Source organism: Myxine glutinosa, chromosome 7, assembly GCF_964187855.1.
Source record: "Myxine glutinosa chromosome 7, kmMyxGlut1.1, whole genome shotgun sequence".
Taxonomy (NCBI): Eukaryota; Metazoa; Chordata; class Myxini; order Myxiniformes; family Myxinidae; genus Myxine; species Myxine glutinosa.
The window spans coordinates 123451481-123469696 of record NC_136267.1 but is presented as its reverse complement, the minus strand read 5'-3'; the positions used below and the strand labels follow the sequence as shown (position 1 = coordinate 123469696).

Sequence of the window (18216 nt, the reverse complement as noted above, 5' to 3'; positions counted from 1 at the left end):
TTATATTTCTGTAACCAGTGCCAAGATGGTCTGAAATGCCACCGGCCCTTAAGCTTAAAACTGCTAAACTTTCCCTTTGTATCAAAGAAAATGGTGGCTGCAATCATTCTGCACCATCAACAGTTTCAATTTGCCGACAAATTACATTATGACCAACCCGTTTGATATTTACGACAATATAGAGTTGTATTCAATGTTAATGGCAAATCAACCCAAAAGGAATGGAAGAAGCCTAAATCAATCGGGAAGCATAAAGGTCCAAATTAAAGAAGCATAAATCAAAAAATTAAATAATTCTCATATCCGAATCCATATTCAGATCTTCACCAAAATCGAATTTAATCGTCCTCGTCGCATACCCAACCTATCCACCAAGTTTCGGCCAAATCCCTCCACAACTTTTTGAAATATCCTGCTATATATAGTTTTTGGCCCGATCTCCCAATGGTGAAGCATCACTTTAAAAATTCTACTCGCCGGATCTGAATCCGGATCTTCACCAAAATTTTAGCATTTCATCCTTGTCACATACACTACCATCTCTGCCAAATTTCGTCCGAATCCGTCCACAACTTTTTGAGATATCTTGTTCACAAACAAACAAATGAAAAACTAGAACGCCACTCAGTAGAGCGCATACTCCCGCCGTGGGTTTAGTTGGAATAATACGTTTTGTTTAACATCCCCTCTCCCCAAAACAATACATGAAAAAGAAAGTAAGCCCTAACTGTCATATAATTTATTTTGATACATCTCGGAATTAGAGGAGAAAAACATCATTTAAGAATAAGAATAAAAGCTTTAATGCAGTAAAACAGAAAAAATCTTTCCAAAAAAAATTTCCAAAATAAATTCCTGGATCCAGAATAATATCCTGAGCTTCACCAAAAACTAATCAATTCTTCCTTATCCCAAGGGCGATCATCCCACCAACTTTCGTCAAAATCCGTTCAGAACTTTTCCAGATATCCTGTTCACAAACACACACACACGGACGGACACGATTGAATGCATTACTCCCTGGTGGGAGTAATAAACGTGAAAATCGCAGAGCCAGAACCAGAATTATTTATTTGGTCTGGGAAGCCCATGCGAGGTTTCTTCCTCTTCAGCCTCTCACAACCCTGGGTGAATATGCGATCTTTAAAAAAAAAGTTGGAATTTTGCCAAATCTGTTTCATTCGTTTGTTAATATACCTCAGCCATTGACAAATCTGGAACTAAGTCTTTATAAGTTCATCAAATACTGACACCGCGATTGACATTCGCTGAGCTAAATGTTGATATCTCTTCTGAGGTAAAAAACAAACAAACAAAAAAAAACAGTTTTAAAGCATTATACGTATCAAACGATACATTTTATGAAACGGGGAAACCTAACACACACTTTGCTGGTTTTAAAATGACAGAATATGTCTTTATTAGAAAGAAAAAAAATGAACATTGAAGACGACGCTGCTAAAAAAAATACACCACTCTTACGCATAACCACGAGTTTAAACTACATTTACAACAAATATGAAAACTATTTTCATATCACAATGTTAAATATAGAATATATAGAAGATAATGTTAAAAAAAAATGAGCCCTATCTTCCAATGGTAAAAAAATCCTTCAAAAAATTCCTGGATCCGGAATAATATCCTGAGCTTCACCAAAAACTAATCAATTCTTCCTTATCCCAAGGGCGATCATCCCACCAACTTTCGTCAAAATCCGTTCAGAACGTTTCCAGATATCCTGTTCACAAACACACAAACACACACACACACACACACACACACACACACACACACACACACACACACACACACACACACACACACACACACACACACACACACACACACACGCGTGAATGCATTACTCCCTGTTGGGAGTAATCACTCGTAGACCGACACTTGGCAAAAGACAACAAAGTAGAATGGCACTCAGCAGAGCATCCTTTTGACCTCAAAAATAATTAGTGGTTGAATTCAGTGACCTGATATGCAAATGGTCTTCAAATCTTTAGTTAATCGGATGAAAATTGACAATTTTAGAAATTCGCCCTATGTTGACCTTTTGGCCTATGTTGACCTAAAAAACAGTTGGTGGTTGGTTTGAGCAAGCCGACATGAAAATCATATTCAGATTTCAAGTCAATCGGATGAAAATTGAGGGTTTTATAAATCTTTGTCCAGGTCTGCAGAGAGTGAGGTGAGGACTGCCGATCTGAGGGATGAGGAATGGAGCGGCAGAGAGTGGAGTCATCAGCAAAGAGATCGAGAGGATTTTCAAGAGAGTCAGAGAGATCATTGATGAAGACCAGAAAAGCACAGGGCCCAGAACACTGCCTTGGGGAACTCCAGCCTGAACAGGACGGGGAGATGAGAGAATTCCATTCAGGGCCACACATTGACTACGACTAGAGAGGACGTCCGCAAGCCAAGCGTGGAGATTTCCATGGATACCATAGGAGGAGAGTTTGGTGAGCAGAGTGGGGTGCCAGACCGTATCGAAGGCACGTGATATGTCAAGGGAGATAGCTCTAATTTCCTGTTTCACGGTGAAAGCACCTCTTTACTTAGCAACCATTCCCGGGACATAGCAATGTCTTTTTGAAGACCCTAGTGAGTTCTGAGGCTACTATAAAACTTCAGTTCATCACGAATACAGTACAATCAGGCCTCAACATTCGTGGTCCAAATATTTGCGGGTTCCGTGTATTCGCGTTTCATAACATGTGACCTGCTTCTGCATTCACGCTTCATGCATTCACAATTTAAAAGAAAATTTTAATTTGCCTTTTTAACACATCAAGATCGGTCTCCTATATCCACCGCCACTGATATTAATTCGGCCTAGGAATTCTTCTACAGAAACCTGCTCTCTCTTATGCACAGATTCATTCCATATCTTCCATCATCTTACCTACCCTCGCACTCTTGGTACTCTGAATCCTGTGGTGAGGCAATTGTTTTAAAACAACTTGCATTCTCCTCCTGGAAGGCAAATCTGAAGACATCCTCAGATCATTCTGCAAAGCCCGTAACGTGTCGTCAACTCTCTGTAGAGCCAGAAAACAACATCTGTCCGATCTCAAGAATGAGCTTTCAAACTTGTCTCCCTCCTCTAAAACCTGGCGGGGCCTTGTCAAGACGGCTCCTTAGCAAGATTTGCACTCCAAGCCCTCTCCGTGCTTTGTCCCCCACAGGTATCCGGAGGACACACGTGGTCCAGCAGCAACCCCCTTCTTGTGAAACTGCCTAAATCCAAATCCACTGCTCACCTCCACTCATTTATTCCTCTTTTTTCCCACGTGTGGAATCACCTTTCATTCAATGTCATTCTTCCCTCCAGTTTTCAAGACAGCTGTTCACCACCATCTCAGGTCATCCATTATCCAAAATCAAGAAAATATTTACTACATCTGTTAAAACCACCCCCTACCAGATTTGAAGGGTGCCTTCTCCCAACTGCTGTTTTCAGATCTCCCCACAGGTGTTCAATGGGATTTAGACCTGGACTCATTGCTGAATACTTCAGAACAGTCCAGCGTCTGTCTTGAACCATTCTTGGGTGCTTTTTGAAGTGTGTTTGGGGTCATTGTCTTGCTGCAAGACCTATGACCTTCGATGGAGACCCAGCTTTCTGACACTGGCTTAAACAATGCGCTCCAAAATGCCTTGGTAATCTCCTGATTGCATGATGCCATGCACACATTCAAGGCACCCAATGACAGCACAGTAACCCCAAAACATCACTGAACCTCCTCCATATTTGACTGGAGGGAAGGTGTTCTTTTCTTTGAAGGCTTCATTTTGTTTTCTGTAAACAAAGATGATGTGCTTTATCATAAAGCTCTAATTTGGTCTCATCTGTCCGCAGGACATTCTCCCAGAAGGATTTTGGCTTGCTCAGGTGTGTTTTGGCAAACTCCAGTCGGGCTTTCTTATGTCTCTCTCTCTCTCTCTCTCTCTCTCTCTCTCAGCAGTGGGGTCCTCCTGGGTCTCCAGTTGGCAGTTGATGGATTCATCCACAACAATTCCAGTAGCAAGAGAAACAAGCATGTCAGGGGGCTTGCTGCCAAATACAGGATGTGCATTAAATCACTTGAGAAAGCATTGCAAGTCACGGATGTCTCTGACTTGCCTTGAGGGAAGAATTTTTTTACAATATTGCTCAGATGTACATGTCCACATAACTGCTGAAGACGTCCGCTCAGTTTAAAAACTGCGTTACTTTGTAGGTGCGTCGTTGGGAGATCTACTTCATTTCATCCTTATCTACTTCATCAGGTGTGTCGCAGTTAGAAGCAGGATGGTTGAAAGTGCTTCTTGAGTTGGACAATTGCCACGCAAAGCATGAGAATAAGCACGGCCAGTTATCATGTGTCCCACAGAACCTTTGGTTCTCTCACCCAAATATCATTATTGGAACATTATAAAGAAAAGACAAGAAATTCAATTCATCTGAAAAAGCTGTGTTATTTCGAGCTCGTATAATACATGTCAATAGATTATGCTTTTATTTTGGTATTGGTTTGCATGCATACACAACATCCGGATTCTGGTTGCTCGGCAGCGAGATGCTATGTGTTAATATATGTAGTAAGGAATATATATATATATATATTGTTACGGTTTTTCGAACCTTCACTAGTAAATTTTAGTAAATGTTTCCCTTATAAATGATCCCCTGTAAATATCCCCATCAATTGGCTTTGTTAAAGATCGCACCCTAGTTAGTCCATGTACAACACGTAGAGAACCATAGGACCTCTCTGTAGTTATTTCATTATTATGTGTTTCAGTTAAGGATCTGTTCCCAATAGTTGAATCTGCATTGCATTAATCAAATAAGATAGGCCCCTTTCAATTTCCCCAATCGTCTCACCCGCTCTTCAAGTTACAGTAGGGCAGCGTTCACCGCCGTTGCATTGGGCTGTTTTGCTGGCACCACGCTGCCATAAGCCATGTGGTCTGAAGCCGAGGAAGAAGGGGGCGGGGCCACAAGAACAAGGTGTGGCACGTCGACTCGTCATCGGAGGTGGAGCCAGCGAGCCCTTTGCCGGCCAACCAGCGCCGCGGTGAGCCAACCGGTAGGCGTGTCATCAGAGCCGGCGGCTTGATTCCGACACGGACAATAAAAGCGGCCGCGAGGGACTGCTGGAACAGTTGAGGGAGAAGAAGTGATCCGGCAGATGAGTGAGGTACCCGACGAGGATACGGAGCATTGGAAGGAGGAGAGTGGGTCCGTTTGACGGCGACAATCCCGCACTTTATTCGCATTGTCCGACTGTGTGAGATAAGCGACCAGAAGCTGCCGACGGCTGTTCACTTCCAGCCCGGAGCGTGGACCTGGAGCGGACCTCAATGCTGTGCCTCTGCCCGGACCTTCCAGCCCTGCTGTCCCACCTGGACCTTCTCCCTCTTCCAGTCATTCCTGCCTGCTATTCCCCTTTCGTGTAAGTCTGTGTGTTCTGTCCTGGGCGTTGATAATTAAGACTGTTTTTTTTTTTTTAAGGTTGCCCTGTGTATCTGCTCAGCCCTGGTGTTGGCTTAGCGGTTAGCATGCCGGCTTGGGATCCTAGGATCCTGGGTTTGAATCCCGGTCGATCGCTGAATTAACGCCAGGGGGGTTGACTCAGCCTGTCATCCTTCCGAGGTCGGCAAATTGAGTACCAGCTTGCTGGGATGAATGATCACGGTGTGTACACCGTATCCCTGCGGTAAGAGCGTGACCAAGGGTTGGTGTCAGGAAGGGCATCGGCCATAAAAACATTACCTCAAAACAGGGAACCATGATTGTCATGGGGCCCGCAAGGCTAACCCCTGCTCCAGCAGGGAAAATGGCCTTAAAACGATCATTCTATTCATTCATTCTTTTCTATTCCTGTGTATCTGCTTCTTCTTCTCCTTGTAAATGCCCTTCTTTCGTTTCCTCTTTTAGTATAGAAACAAGAGTTACGCCTAGGTCCCCCGTCGGGGAAGTGATGTGAATTGACAAAGTGGAAGACGCAGAAAACATGCTATGATATGATATTTCGCTCACAAGGTTCAGACATACATGGAGGCGGCCATCTTGGATTTTGACGTGGCGACCCAATTTTCAATAGCGTTCTTCCTTGTGCCTAGATACAGCCACACACCCGATTAGAAGTTGGTACTTCGCTTATTTTTCGAGATATTTCGTTCACAAGGTTCAGACATATATATGGTGGCGGCCATCTTGGATTTTGACGTGGCGACCCAATTTTCAATAGCGTTCTTCCTTATGCCGAGGTACACCCACACACCAAATTAGACGTTGGTACTTCGCTTATTTTTCAAGATATTCATCTCACAATGTTCAGACATACATGGCGGCGGCCATCTTGGATTTTGACGTGGCGACCCAATTTTCAATAGCGGTCGTCCTGATGCCGAGATACACCCACACACCAAATTAGAAGTTGGTACTTCACTTATTTTTCAAGATATTCATCTCACAAGGTTCAGACATACATGGCGGTGGCCATCTTGGATTTTGATGTGGTGACCCAATTTTAAACAGCGTTCTTCCTTGTGCCTAGATACACCCACACACCAGATGTACTTCGCTTATTTTTCGAGATATTTCGCTCACAAGTTTCAGACATATATATGGTGGCGGCCATCTTGGATTTTGACGTGGCGACCCAATGTTCAATAGCGTTCTTCCTTCTGCCGAGATACACCCACACACCAAATTAGAAGTTGGTACTTCGCTTATTTTTCAAGATATTCATCTCACAAGGTTCAGACATACATGGCATCAGACATACATGGCGGCGGCCATCTTGGATTTTGACGTGGGTTGCACCCACACACCAAATTCGAATGCGGTCCTTCGCTTACGCACGCCCGCACGCAAACACGCATGCCTGCACGCACACACGCACGGACACACGGACAGAGGGGAAAGCCATAGTCCCCCTTTCGCTACGCTGTGCGACGGGGGACAATAAACCTGTGTTCTTCCTTTACCCGTTTTGGTTCTTTGGCTTCCTCTCATCCGGTCGCTTTAGTCTTTTCCCCATTGGTACCTGTGGCACGATTTGGCCAACGCTCAGAATCCGGTTAGTCTATTGCTAACGGCTTGAATCGCGGATTGCTAAACCGCTCGGCAAATACCATCTTGTCCGTGGTTTGAGCGGTACTTGTTTCCCTGCTCTGCGGAGGGATTGGTAAAGGTATTCGGGAGAACACCTTGACCAATAACCCTGACCAATCTCACCCCGCAGAGGAGCGTTATAAGTACCAGGACTAGAGACGGCCAGCTTAACAGGCCAAGGGGATTAACCCCCCCTTGCTAAGGGGAGTGCCGTCTCTGAGATCCGTAACAATATATTGTTGCGAATATGGAATTTGACCTCCATATCCGCTTGTAAATATTCCCCTATCTTCTCCGATACTCCCCAACTCTCCCCTTACCCCATTCCCTAGTCCCATTGTCTGTAAACAACACCCATTAGAGCCGATCTTCCCCTTCATTCCCCCATTAAATGTCGTGCCCAGGTCCCCCGCACCACACGTAGACAACTTTCGGACATCTTCCTAGTTATTCTTAGTCTATGTCAGTTAAGGCCTCGTTTCCATTAATTCTGACTCTTCGTTGCACCAGAATGTGATGATATGGCACCAGTAGGAGTTTAGGACCTTCCCATACCTCCCCGCATCTCTTCCCATCATCTCAAGCTCCAACAACAACCACAACAACAGCGGCTTTGCGTCCTCACTCCGGCTCGGTTGGCCGCCATTGAACATGTGCTCGACGGGGTTACCCAGAAGGGGGCTCCCTGTCGGCCCCTCGTCAAGGGCGGAGCCGGTAACCCCCGCACCCAATGAGAAGCCATGGGCCGATGCCATATGGGGCGGAGCTAACGAGCGAGGGCGTGACTCCCCGCCGGATATACGCGGCCCCGCGCCGGACGTGACGTCAGATGCGCCCCGAGCTTGAAAGGACAAGACGCCACCCTCCCGAGCGCTGAGCGACCTCCCCGGCATCTCCACCAAAGTCGCGACCCACGAGCGCTGAGAGACCTCCTGCATCTGTTGGGCCGCGCCATCCTGTCCCTGAGCACAAGGTGCACCTTGTGCTGGCCATCGACTGCCGCTTTCCTTGCCATCAAATCCCGAGTGAGTCAGTTTTTGTCCTGTTTCTCTGTGGTCTGTCGGGAATAATATAAGGTTGTGTCTAAGTGCCCACCTTCCTATGTTTCCCTCTTGTCCCTGTAATCTAACCTTTTCCGCCTTAATATAACCTCCTCCGGAGGTCTTGAGAACTGAACCCTTGGTGTCGTATTGTGTGATTATAATCCAGCCGGGTGTCTTCTTTTCCTTATTGAGCCAGCATAGCGCGGCTTCGTCGACGTTCGAGTACAATCGGGTAACTTGTACGGATACGGCGGCCATCCCGCTCGGCCCACCATACCATCAAAGTCGTATCTGTAACAATTGGTGTCGAGGAGTGAGATTCGGACCCGGGACTAAATTAGTTAGGCCCAAATTTTGGGAGGGAAAATCGATCCGGAGCGCGTACTGCGCTCGACAAAATCGATCCGGAGCGCGTACGGCGCTCGACAAAATCGATCCGGAGCGCGGGAACTGCGCTCGACGAAAGTATAACGGCGAAATTTCGAATTTGTTTTACGAAACTCGAATTTTGAAAGTCGCGCTATGGCGGATCAAGACGGCTGGGGTCCGGTAGGGGAGAGTGAAGCAGGGTCGGTCCAGGACCAAATTGAGACACGTGAGGAGAGCGAAACAGCGGGGGTAGCAGACGCGCGAAATGGCGCCTCGCACATAGCTACGTGGGCCGCACCCGCTGCACAAGTGGGAGGGATGGCCCAGATGCAGGTCCTCATGGAGCAATTTATGGCGCAAATGCAGGCGTCCCTCAAACTGCAGAGTAACCAATTGGGGGTAATGGGAAACCAAATGGGGGTAATGAGGGACGAAGCGAGGGCTCAGAGTGAGCAAATGGGGGTAATGAGGGACGAAGCGAGGGGTACCAGTGAGGGATTAGACAATAATTTTAAGGGATTAGACAATAATTTTAAGGGATTAGACATGAAATTTGGGAAATTAGACGATAGATTAGGGGAAATACAGGAGGGGTTAACGGGGGTAGAAAACAGAATGGCCGCTCAAGAGAATCAAATGGAAGGGATGCAAAAAGGGTTAGAGGGGTTAGAAAACACCATGGAAGGCAAATTGAGGGACATGAGGGACCAAGCGGAAAGGGAAGTTAACCAAATGGGGCAGCAGATAGAGGGGGTCAGAATGGGGGTAGAAACCAAACTGGATGCTCACAGGGAGGAAATGGAGCAGATGAGGGTGGCATCTGGGCAGGAGATGCAAGTGATGGGAGAGGAGATCAGAAGAGGAGTGAGTGAGGAGGTCGGAGGAGTGCGCGAGGAGGTGAGGCACTGTAAGGAGCGCATGGAGAAAGAGGTGAGAAAGGGGACTGTAAAATTGCAAGGTGGTATAGAGGAGTTGACGCTGGGAGTAGAACAACTGACAGTGGGACAAAAGGAGTTGGGGGACCAGGTAAAGAAGAACACAGCGGTAATAGAGGGTTTAAAATCGACACAGAAGGAGATGAAAAAGGACGTAGGGGTAATTAAAAAAGAGTGCCAGACGGTACATGAGGACCTGACGAGGAAAATGGACAAGGTGGTAGAGGTAATGGAGGTTAAAGAGCGGGAGGAGCGGGAGCACATAGAAAAAAATAAAGTGGAGTTAGAGGAAGAACTTAAAGGGGCGCACGAAGAGATGAAGGAGATGAAGCAAAAATTAGAAGAAGTGGAAGAAGGGGTGAGCGAAATTAAAAAGCGACGGAGAGAGGATAAGAAAGAGATAAAAGAGGAGGTAAAAGAATTGGTCCAGAGTCTGTGTTCGGATCGTGATGATGTGCTCATTAACCGGATGAGGGATTCGCAGGTGATGGAGGAGAAGCGAAGAGAAAGAGGACCCGGTGTAAGTGGTGACCAATATGGTCGTGCGTATGATGCGCCAGGTGATTTAAGAAGCTTGGGGGTCGAGATGGACCCGGGTGTTCGTGAGAGGCCGTTGGTGAAGTGTGCGACAGGTCTGGTGTGCGAAAAAGGAGGTGTGCGAGAAAATCCGACTCTGGGGTGTGTGAGGAAAAAGTGCGTGCCAAGGAGTGGGGGTGCTGGCGAGAGTGAGTCGGTCGTAGCGTGTGTGCGAGGGAGCACATGGAAGCGCGGGGTGGTGAGTGTTACAGAGGGTGTGACGGGAGAGTGTGCGCAAGAGTGTGCGCGAGAAAGGTGTGTGACGGACAGGTGCATGAGGAAAGAGTGCGCTGTCAGAAGTAAGGAAGAGTGTCCACCTGTGGTGAGTGTTACAGAGGGTGTGACGGGAGAGTGTGCGCAAGAGTGTGCGCGAGAAAGGTGTGTGACGGACAGGTGCATGAGGAAAGAGTGCGCTGTCAGAAGTAAGGAAGAGTGTCCACCTGTGGTGAGTGTTACAGAGGGTGTAACGGGAGAGTGTGCGCGAGAAAGGTGTGTGACGGACAGGTGCATGAGGAAAGAGTGCGCTGTCAGAAGTAAGGAAGAGTGTCCACCTGTGGTGAGTGTTACAGAGGGTGTAACGGGAGAGTGTGCGCGAGAAAGGTGTGTGACGGACAGGTGCATGGGGAAAGAGTGTGCTGTCAAGAGTAAGGGTGAGTGCGTTGTCAAGAGTGGTGGTGAGAGGAGTGAGAGTGACAAGGAGAGTGAGCTGGTTGTGACAGGTGAGCGAGGATGTACACCTGGGATGGAAGGATGCACACCTGGAATGGTAGAGCGTGAGTGGGAATGCACGCTGGAGTTGGTGGTGAGGCACATGGTTGGGTGTGCGAATGAGGGCACACCTGTGATTGTCACAGAGGAGGTGACCGAGGAGGGGGTGCGAAGCGGTGTATTGGTGAGGTGTGCGAGCAACGAATGTGTGCCAAAGTGTTCGGTGGTCAGGTGTGTGACCAAAGCTGTGAGTGGAATGGGTGTACCTGGGTGTGTAAGGAAAGGTAGCATGGGAACGGCTGGATGTGTGAGCAAGGAACGGGCTGCGGGGTGTAAGAATCCAGGTGAAGCATCGACGTTAGACGGGGTCGAGTTTAGAACGACTTATAGCCGAATCGGGCCCTCGGTGCGTGCTGGGCCTCGCTTTGAACGGCCGCGTCCAGGCTCCACTAGGCGGAGCTGGCAGCCCGATAGAAAGGGTTGTCATGGCGACCACTTTTTGGTGAGACGTGCCGGCAGGTCGAGATCGGGGCATTGGATGGCTCCGTGCCGAGATGGTGCGTGGGATCTCGGCCCGGGTAAACCTCCTTCCCTGCACCGAATGCGGGACGCACCCAGCCGCTGGCACAGAACAACCAGCATTCATGGCTTGGCTTTACGAAGCCGGGCTTTGGACAGGAATTGGCGCACCGAGAGGCAGTAGTGAGTAGACTGGGTGATGAGGTTAGTGTTTTGGACCCAAAATTAGAGAAAAACAAAATTTGATGATTGGCAAGGGATTGGCAGTAGTGATTGGCAGATGATGGGCAGTGATTGGCAAATTTTTAATTTGTTGAAATTTGATGTGCAAAATTGGTAGTGAGAGACCCCCGATGTGGTGGGATGGCAAATCCACCATCCCTCACAGGTGGGGGGCAAAGGAGCAATAGTTTATGGGGTGTATGGCAGTGAAAACTAGCCCGGGTGGGTTAGGATATGGTGTGTAGGGATCTAGCGAAGATGACCTTAGGTAACGTTAAGGTTAGTTAGTGACTGATACCTGTAGTGGGGACGCAGGTAGATTAGTGTGGATTATAATGACGAGGGAGCGCAATAGTTTAAAGGGACGACTGGGAAGCGCAAGTTTCAGAAGGGAGTAGTTAGCTGAGATGATGCCGTGTGTGTGAAGATTGAACAGGTGTGATTGCACAGGTGTGCAACTGGACAGGTGTGTGGAGTAGTGTATGAGTAGTGAGTGTTGTGGATCAGCGCGAATGCGCTTGGGGAGAGAAGGGTGCCGGTGGCACCAGTGAGAGCACAGGTGTGCAAGTACAGGTGTGTGGAGAGAGTTGGAGTGAGTGGTACGGAGTGGTGTGCATGGTGCGAAGGTGTGGATGGGGGAAGAGTGGACCCCTTTCACGAGTACCCGGGGCGGGTAGTGTAAGTGTTAGGTAGAGGGTGCAGGTAAATTGTGGTTGGATATTGGCATTTGTGGTGCGGTTGCAGAATGGTGTTGTGAATGGGTGCATTAGTGTTGTGGAAATGGCTGGGCGTGTAGCCTGTTAGTGTGTGTAGTTGGTTGGGCACTCCACCACTGTGAGGATGTCGGCCAGGTGAGGCCGCAGGTGGGCTCTGGGAGCCGGTAGTTGTGAGTGGGTGCCTGAGGATCCCGGGTGTGGATCGGGCAGCCCAGTGCCAGAGAGGGCACGGAGTGGGGAGAGAGCCAGAGGGCCTTCCCCAGGTAGTTAGGTTAGGGTGAGGAGCAGGTAAGCTCGGAGGCAACTGCAGTGGTGGAGGTGTGCAGGTGGGTAGACCCACTGGGAGAGGTACACGCCGCAGCCCAGAAATTGTGCGAGGGCACCGGGAGATGAATCGGGGGAGTGAGACCCCAAATTGAAGAGCACCACAGTTTGGCCAATGGGAATTGGTTTTTAGAACCCATAGTGTAAGAGGGCCAATGGTTTGGCCGGAGAAAGCCCCCGGGTAGTGTAAAGTTGTTAAAGTCATTTAGGAAATAGTTAGGACTGATGAACCTGTCGCACCATACGCAGCCACTTACCTGTGGTGATGATGATGACTCCACACCTGTGTTTTCTTTGTTTGTGTTGCAGAAATGAGAATTGCTGTTGGATTTGTGAGACGCATCACGACGTGGATGAGACATTGGGGTGATTCCATCTCTCCCTCCCTAGGAGGGACTGATGATGAATTGGTGATGGCAAATTTTGATGTTGAGTTGAAAATGGCAAATTTGATTGGTTAGGAGGGAGAGAAGACGAATTTGGTATATGGGAGGAACGGGGAAGACAGTAGGGATGTTTGTGGATTTGTAAAGTAGATGTTTATGGGTAGTGTTGTGTTTTGTTGATACAGTAAGGGGTAAGGGAGGGGCCATGTAGGTTACCTGGTGGGGGGGGGCGTACGGTAGGAACGTACCTATCTCACCTGGTTCCCATGTGCCCCCAGTGTGCATCACCTTGCATTGCGTGCACTTTTGCGCCCTTACCACCTTGCTCACTTGTCTTGTTTTTGTCTCCCACCTCCGAGGATCTGGCTTTGGGGTAGAGAGAGAGGAGAGAGAGGTGCTGGCTGCGCAGTTGTGGGCCTGCACTTTCGCTGTTCGCTGCCTGGATCGGTACACCATATGGACCGCAATGTTTGTGGCCACCCACAATGGACCGCAGTTCGTTTGCGGCCAAGCACCACCCGGGGATGGACCTATGGGTCAACGTGGCACCTATGCCATACAGGTGAACCACTTTTAGTTAACCACCAAGTGCACCACAAGAAGAGCAAGAGACACCTGCAGGGTTAGGGGTTGTTGAAGTTATTTTTATTCCAATGAACAATGGTGACTGCACCGATTGGTGGTGGGGTGGTGCTTTTGATGCTGGGACAGAGTGCTCTGCACGTTATTAAAGGCCGTCGGCCACAGAGCACTCGTGGGTTGGTGTATCGATGTTGGCAAGCGCGCTCTCTCTATGCATAACATCTGCATGTGTTCCTCCAAAGACAGGTCCTGGATCGTAGTGTAAATATCAGCGTAGTCTTGTAAATAATGCTCCCTACCGGCTGTATGTTTAGTTTGAGAATTCTTTCCGGATTCGGTTATCCTGTGGGTGTGTTTCTGTGAGGAGAAGGGTGCAACGTCGCAGGGGGACATATTTACTCATTTGTGAATATCTGTAAAACTGTCGCACTCAGGGTAGAGTTAATAGTAGAGGGAACTACATTGCGTGCCACACTAAAGTAGGTAAAAATTTATCGGGTCGGGACGCCCCGAGGGTAGAGAAGGGTGCAATGTTGCGAATATGGAATTTGACCTCCATATCCGCTTGTAAATATTCCCCTATCTTCTCCGATACTCCCCAACTCTCCCCTTACCCCATTCCCTAGTCCCATTGTCTGTAAACAACACCCATTAGAGCCGATCTTCCCCTTCATTCCCCCATTAAATGTCGTGCCCAGGTCCCCCGCACCACACGTAGACAACTTTCGGACATCTTCCTAGTTATTCTTAGTCTATGTCAGTTAAGGCCTCGTTTCCATTAATTCTGACTCTTCGTTGCACCAGAATGTGATGATATGGCACCAGTAGGAGTTTAGGACCTTCCCATACCTCCCCGCATCTCTTCCCATCATCTCAAGCTCCAACAACAACCACAACAACAGCGGCTTTGCGTCCTCACTCCGGCTCGGTTGGCCGCCATTGAACATGTGCTCGACGGGGTTACCCAGAAGGGGGCTCCCTGTCGGCCCCTCGTCAAGGGCGGAGCCGGTAACCCCCGCACCCAATGAGAAGCCATGGGCCGATGCCATATGGGGCGGAGCTAACGAGCGAGGGCGTGACTCCCCGCCGGATATACGCGGCCCCGCGCCGGACGTGACGTCAGATGCGCCCCGAGCTTGAAAGGACAAGACGCCACCCTCCCGAGCGCTGAGCGACCTCCCCGGCATCTCCACCAAAGTCGCGACCCACGAGCGCTGAGAGACCTCCTGCATCTGTTGGGCCGCGCCATCCTGTCCCTGAGCACAAGGTGCACCTTGTGCTGGCCATCGACTGCCGCTTTCCTTGCCATCAAATCCCGAGTGAGTCAGTTTTTGTCCTGTTTCTCTGTGGTCTGTCGGGAATAATATAAGGTTGTGTCTAAGTGCCCACCTTCCTATGTTTCCCTCTTGTCCCTGTAATCTAACCTTTTCCGCCTTAATATAACCTCCTCCGGAGGTCTTGAGAACTGAACCCTTGGTGTCGTATTGTGTGATTATAATCCAGCCGGGTGTCTTCTTTTCCTTATTGAGCCAGCATAGCGCGGCTTCGTCGACGTTCGAGTACAATCGGGTAACTTGTACGGATACGGCGGCCATCCCGCTCGGCCCACCATACCATCAAAGTCGTATCTGTAACAATATATACAGTCATCCCTCGCTATATCGCGGTTCACTTTTCGCGGCTTCGGTACATCGCGGGTTTTTCTCGCTAGTATATGTAAAATTATATCGCCGATTTTTCACTATATCGCGGGATTTTGCGGTATAAATGTATTTTTATATACTATTATTTTAAATATTTTTGTGGTAAAATAAGCATTTTCTAGCCTAAAAAATTTAAAAACGTAAAGAAATAAGAAAAATACAGTATTTAAAACATATTACAAGAAATAAAATACTGTACATAGTGTACAGTAGAAGGGTAGACAAAGAGTCGTGCGTATGGAAAACGCAGATGCGGCAGCTTCCTAGCATTTCACGCGCTAGTTACCCACGTAATGGGTAACTGTAATGCTCTTTCTGGCTGTGCAGTACATTCATCATCGTCATCACCTTCATCGTCATCAGTACTGCACAGCTAATTCATCATCATCTTCATCACGCAAGTTGTAGTATTGAAGAGCCGGGGCTCTTGCTTGATACGGACGAAATGACGGGCAAGACACAAACTCGTCCGAGAAGATATTTATTCTCAAAACCAACTCGGGAACACTGAAAAGCCCATTTATCGGGCTGCATTATAAAGCACAACCAGAAACCGAAAGCCACGCCTCTCAAGCGTGGCGTGCTTCGGTGGTCACGTGATCAACAGGTGTAGCGGATTATACCCGCAAAGCGCGGCACGCTTTAGCGGTCACGTGACCAGCCACTCTCGCGCCGGGGATCCCCGCCGGTGACGTCACCGGCTGGAGCAAGGAGATTCTGATGCTGGTCTTGCTTGGGGGACCCATGGGTAGCTACAGTATCTTCAATGTTGAGTACCCATTAGAATTTTATATGTTGTTAAAATTACGTATGTTTAAGAGTGTAAAAAGTGTTTAAGAGTATAGGAAGTGTTTATAAGAGTATGGGAAAGGTTAATAAGAGTGTGGGGAGGGTCATAAAGCTTTAAAATATATATAAATAATAAAATAAAAATATGGTCGCTACTTCGCGGATTTTCGTCTATCGCGGGGGGTTCTGGAACGTAACCCCCGCGATAAACGAGGGATCACTGTATATATATATATATATATATATATATATATATATATATATATATATATATATATATATATATATATATATATTGTTACTGTCGCGGTTAAGATGTTGTTTTTGACCGAGCGGTGGTGTATGACCGCGACCTAACAGTTCCCCCGATTCTTCCCCAACTCACCCGATTCACCCCCAACTTTGGCCGTATCGCACCGCAGCTGCCCAATCTGGAAAACTCTAAAACGACCGAATGCAAAGAGGAAAAGGAATAAGACGAGAAGACGGACAGAAGAGTAATTGGATTTATTATACACACAAGCAAAAAGAAAGCAGTCACGTTTATTTACAGACGAGATTAGATACACAGTGCAACGCTAGCTTACCTACAGTCTTAATTAACCCAGGGACAGAACAAACAAAAGACAGACTCACACGGGGAATGATGACAGGAATTGGCTGGAAGGAGAGGATGGCTTGGAGTTGTATTGTGCAGCACGATCGGCGCGTTTAGCAGCCGCCGTTCCTTCGCGGCCCTGCTCAAAACCGCCGTCCAGGCCCCAAGCGGCTGTTGAGTGTGGTTGCTGCTGTGGCCGCCGCTGCTGCTGCTGCTGTGGACGTTGCGTGCTTTTCCAGGATTACAGCAGGCTTTGTGCTTTCTGGGATGTCCTCTCCTTGGATGTTCTCTATGTTCTCTTGGTCCAATCACTCCTCACCACCGACAACTCAACGCAACCAACGCAACCACTGACCACCACAACGCAACCACTGACGACCAAAACCACACAACTCAGCTCTGCTTCTTGGACCCTCTCTCTTCTCAACGGCTTGGGCTCCCTTTTCTCTGCCGGTAAAAGCTCATCTCTGCCAAAGCTCGTCTCAGCTTCTCTTTTGGGAGCGTCGCGCTGCGGATTTTAGCTGCGGTCACGCCGGCTCATTCCCTCCTCTCAGCGCCTCTCTTTAAAAGCGCAGCCTCTTCTCATCTCAATGCTCAGTACTCATCTCTTTCTTCTTCAAAGCTCGACTGCTTGGGGAGCGTCGCGCTGCGGGTTATATAGGCCCCGCCCCTCAACCTTTGCGAACCTCCCCGATAGCTCTTCCTCCGCCCTCCCTAGCCAAACCCCTGGCTCATGGTTGGTCGAGTGGGGCTGGCTCACTCCTCCCCTCTATGACGAGGTGGAGACACGCCTTTCTTCTCCGACCCTGCCTCGTGGTCAATGGCGGTTATTGGAGGGGAGGTAATTTCTAATCGACGAAAAGGGGGAATGGAGGTTTTGGGAATGGGAATGAAAGTTTTGGGAGTGGGAATGAAAGTTTTGGGAGTGGGAATGAAGGGAATCTATCTCTTTCACTGGTGCAATGGAGTATTTCAATTAATGGGAGACACAGCCTTACCCTAAAACACAGAATAAGATATAACTATTGAACAGGGGTATTTTATGATTGGCTGTGGTGTGGATGCTTTATGGACTAATTATGGGATGCCCTTTGATCTTTACACAGCTCCGGAGGCAGGAGGCGCAGAATAACCAATAATAATAATTCACACAATAAAAAAAATATACAGTCCTCATATCCGCAACAATATATATATATATATATATATATAGTCTTTCTGATACAAATATGTTTATACGACAAAAGACTGATATATTAGTAATGAAAACAACTTTTATTGTAGCCTCAGAACTCACTCGGGTCTTCAAAAAGACATTGCTAGGTCCCGGGAATGATTGCTAGGTAACAAGGGGCTTTAACCATGAAGCACAATTTTATTTGTGACAAACAATTGAAAACTGAAGCTATTCTGAAAAATTTAGTTTTTGGTAATCATTTCTGGGTCAACACTATTTCTAGGCTAAAGGGACTGGACTAAATTGTGCAATTTCATCGTGTCAATAAAGAATTTCCGTACCTGAAAAAAAAAACAACAATACTAAAAACCATCTTATTTAATCTTCTATCTTCTATCTTCTTCTATATATATACAAAAGAAAGTTTTTGTTTGTTTGTTAGTTTGTTTGTT

General features: G+C 47.8%; 1 protein-coding gene across 5 annotated transcripts in view; it reads right to left on the bottom strand.

Moving 5' to 3' along the window:
• The window catches only part of LOC137411544 (nck-associated protein 1), a 121475-nt gene that overhangs the window by 56957 nt on the left and 46302 nt on the right, over positions 1–18216 (bottom strand). The gene's annotated exons all lie outside the window — the stretch shown is intronic.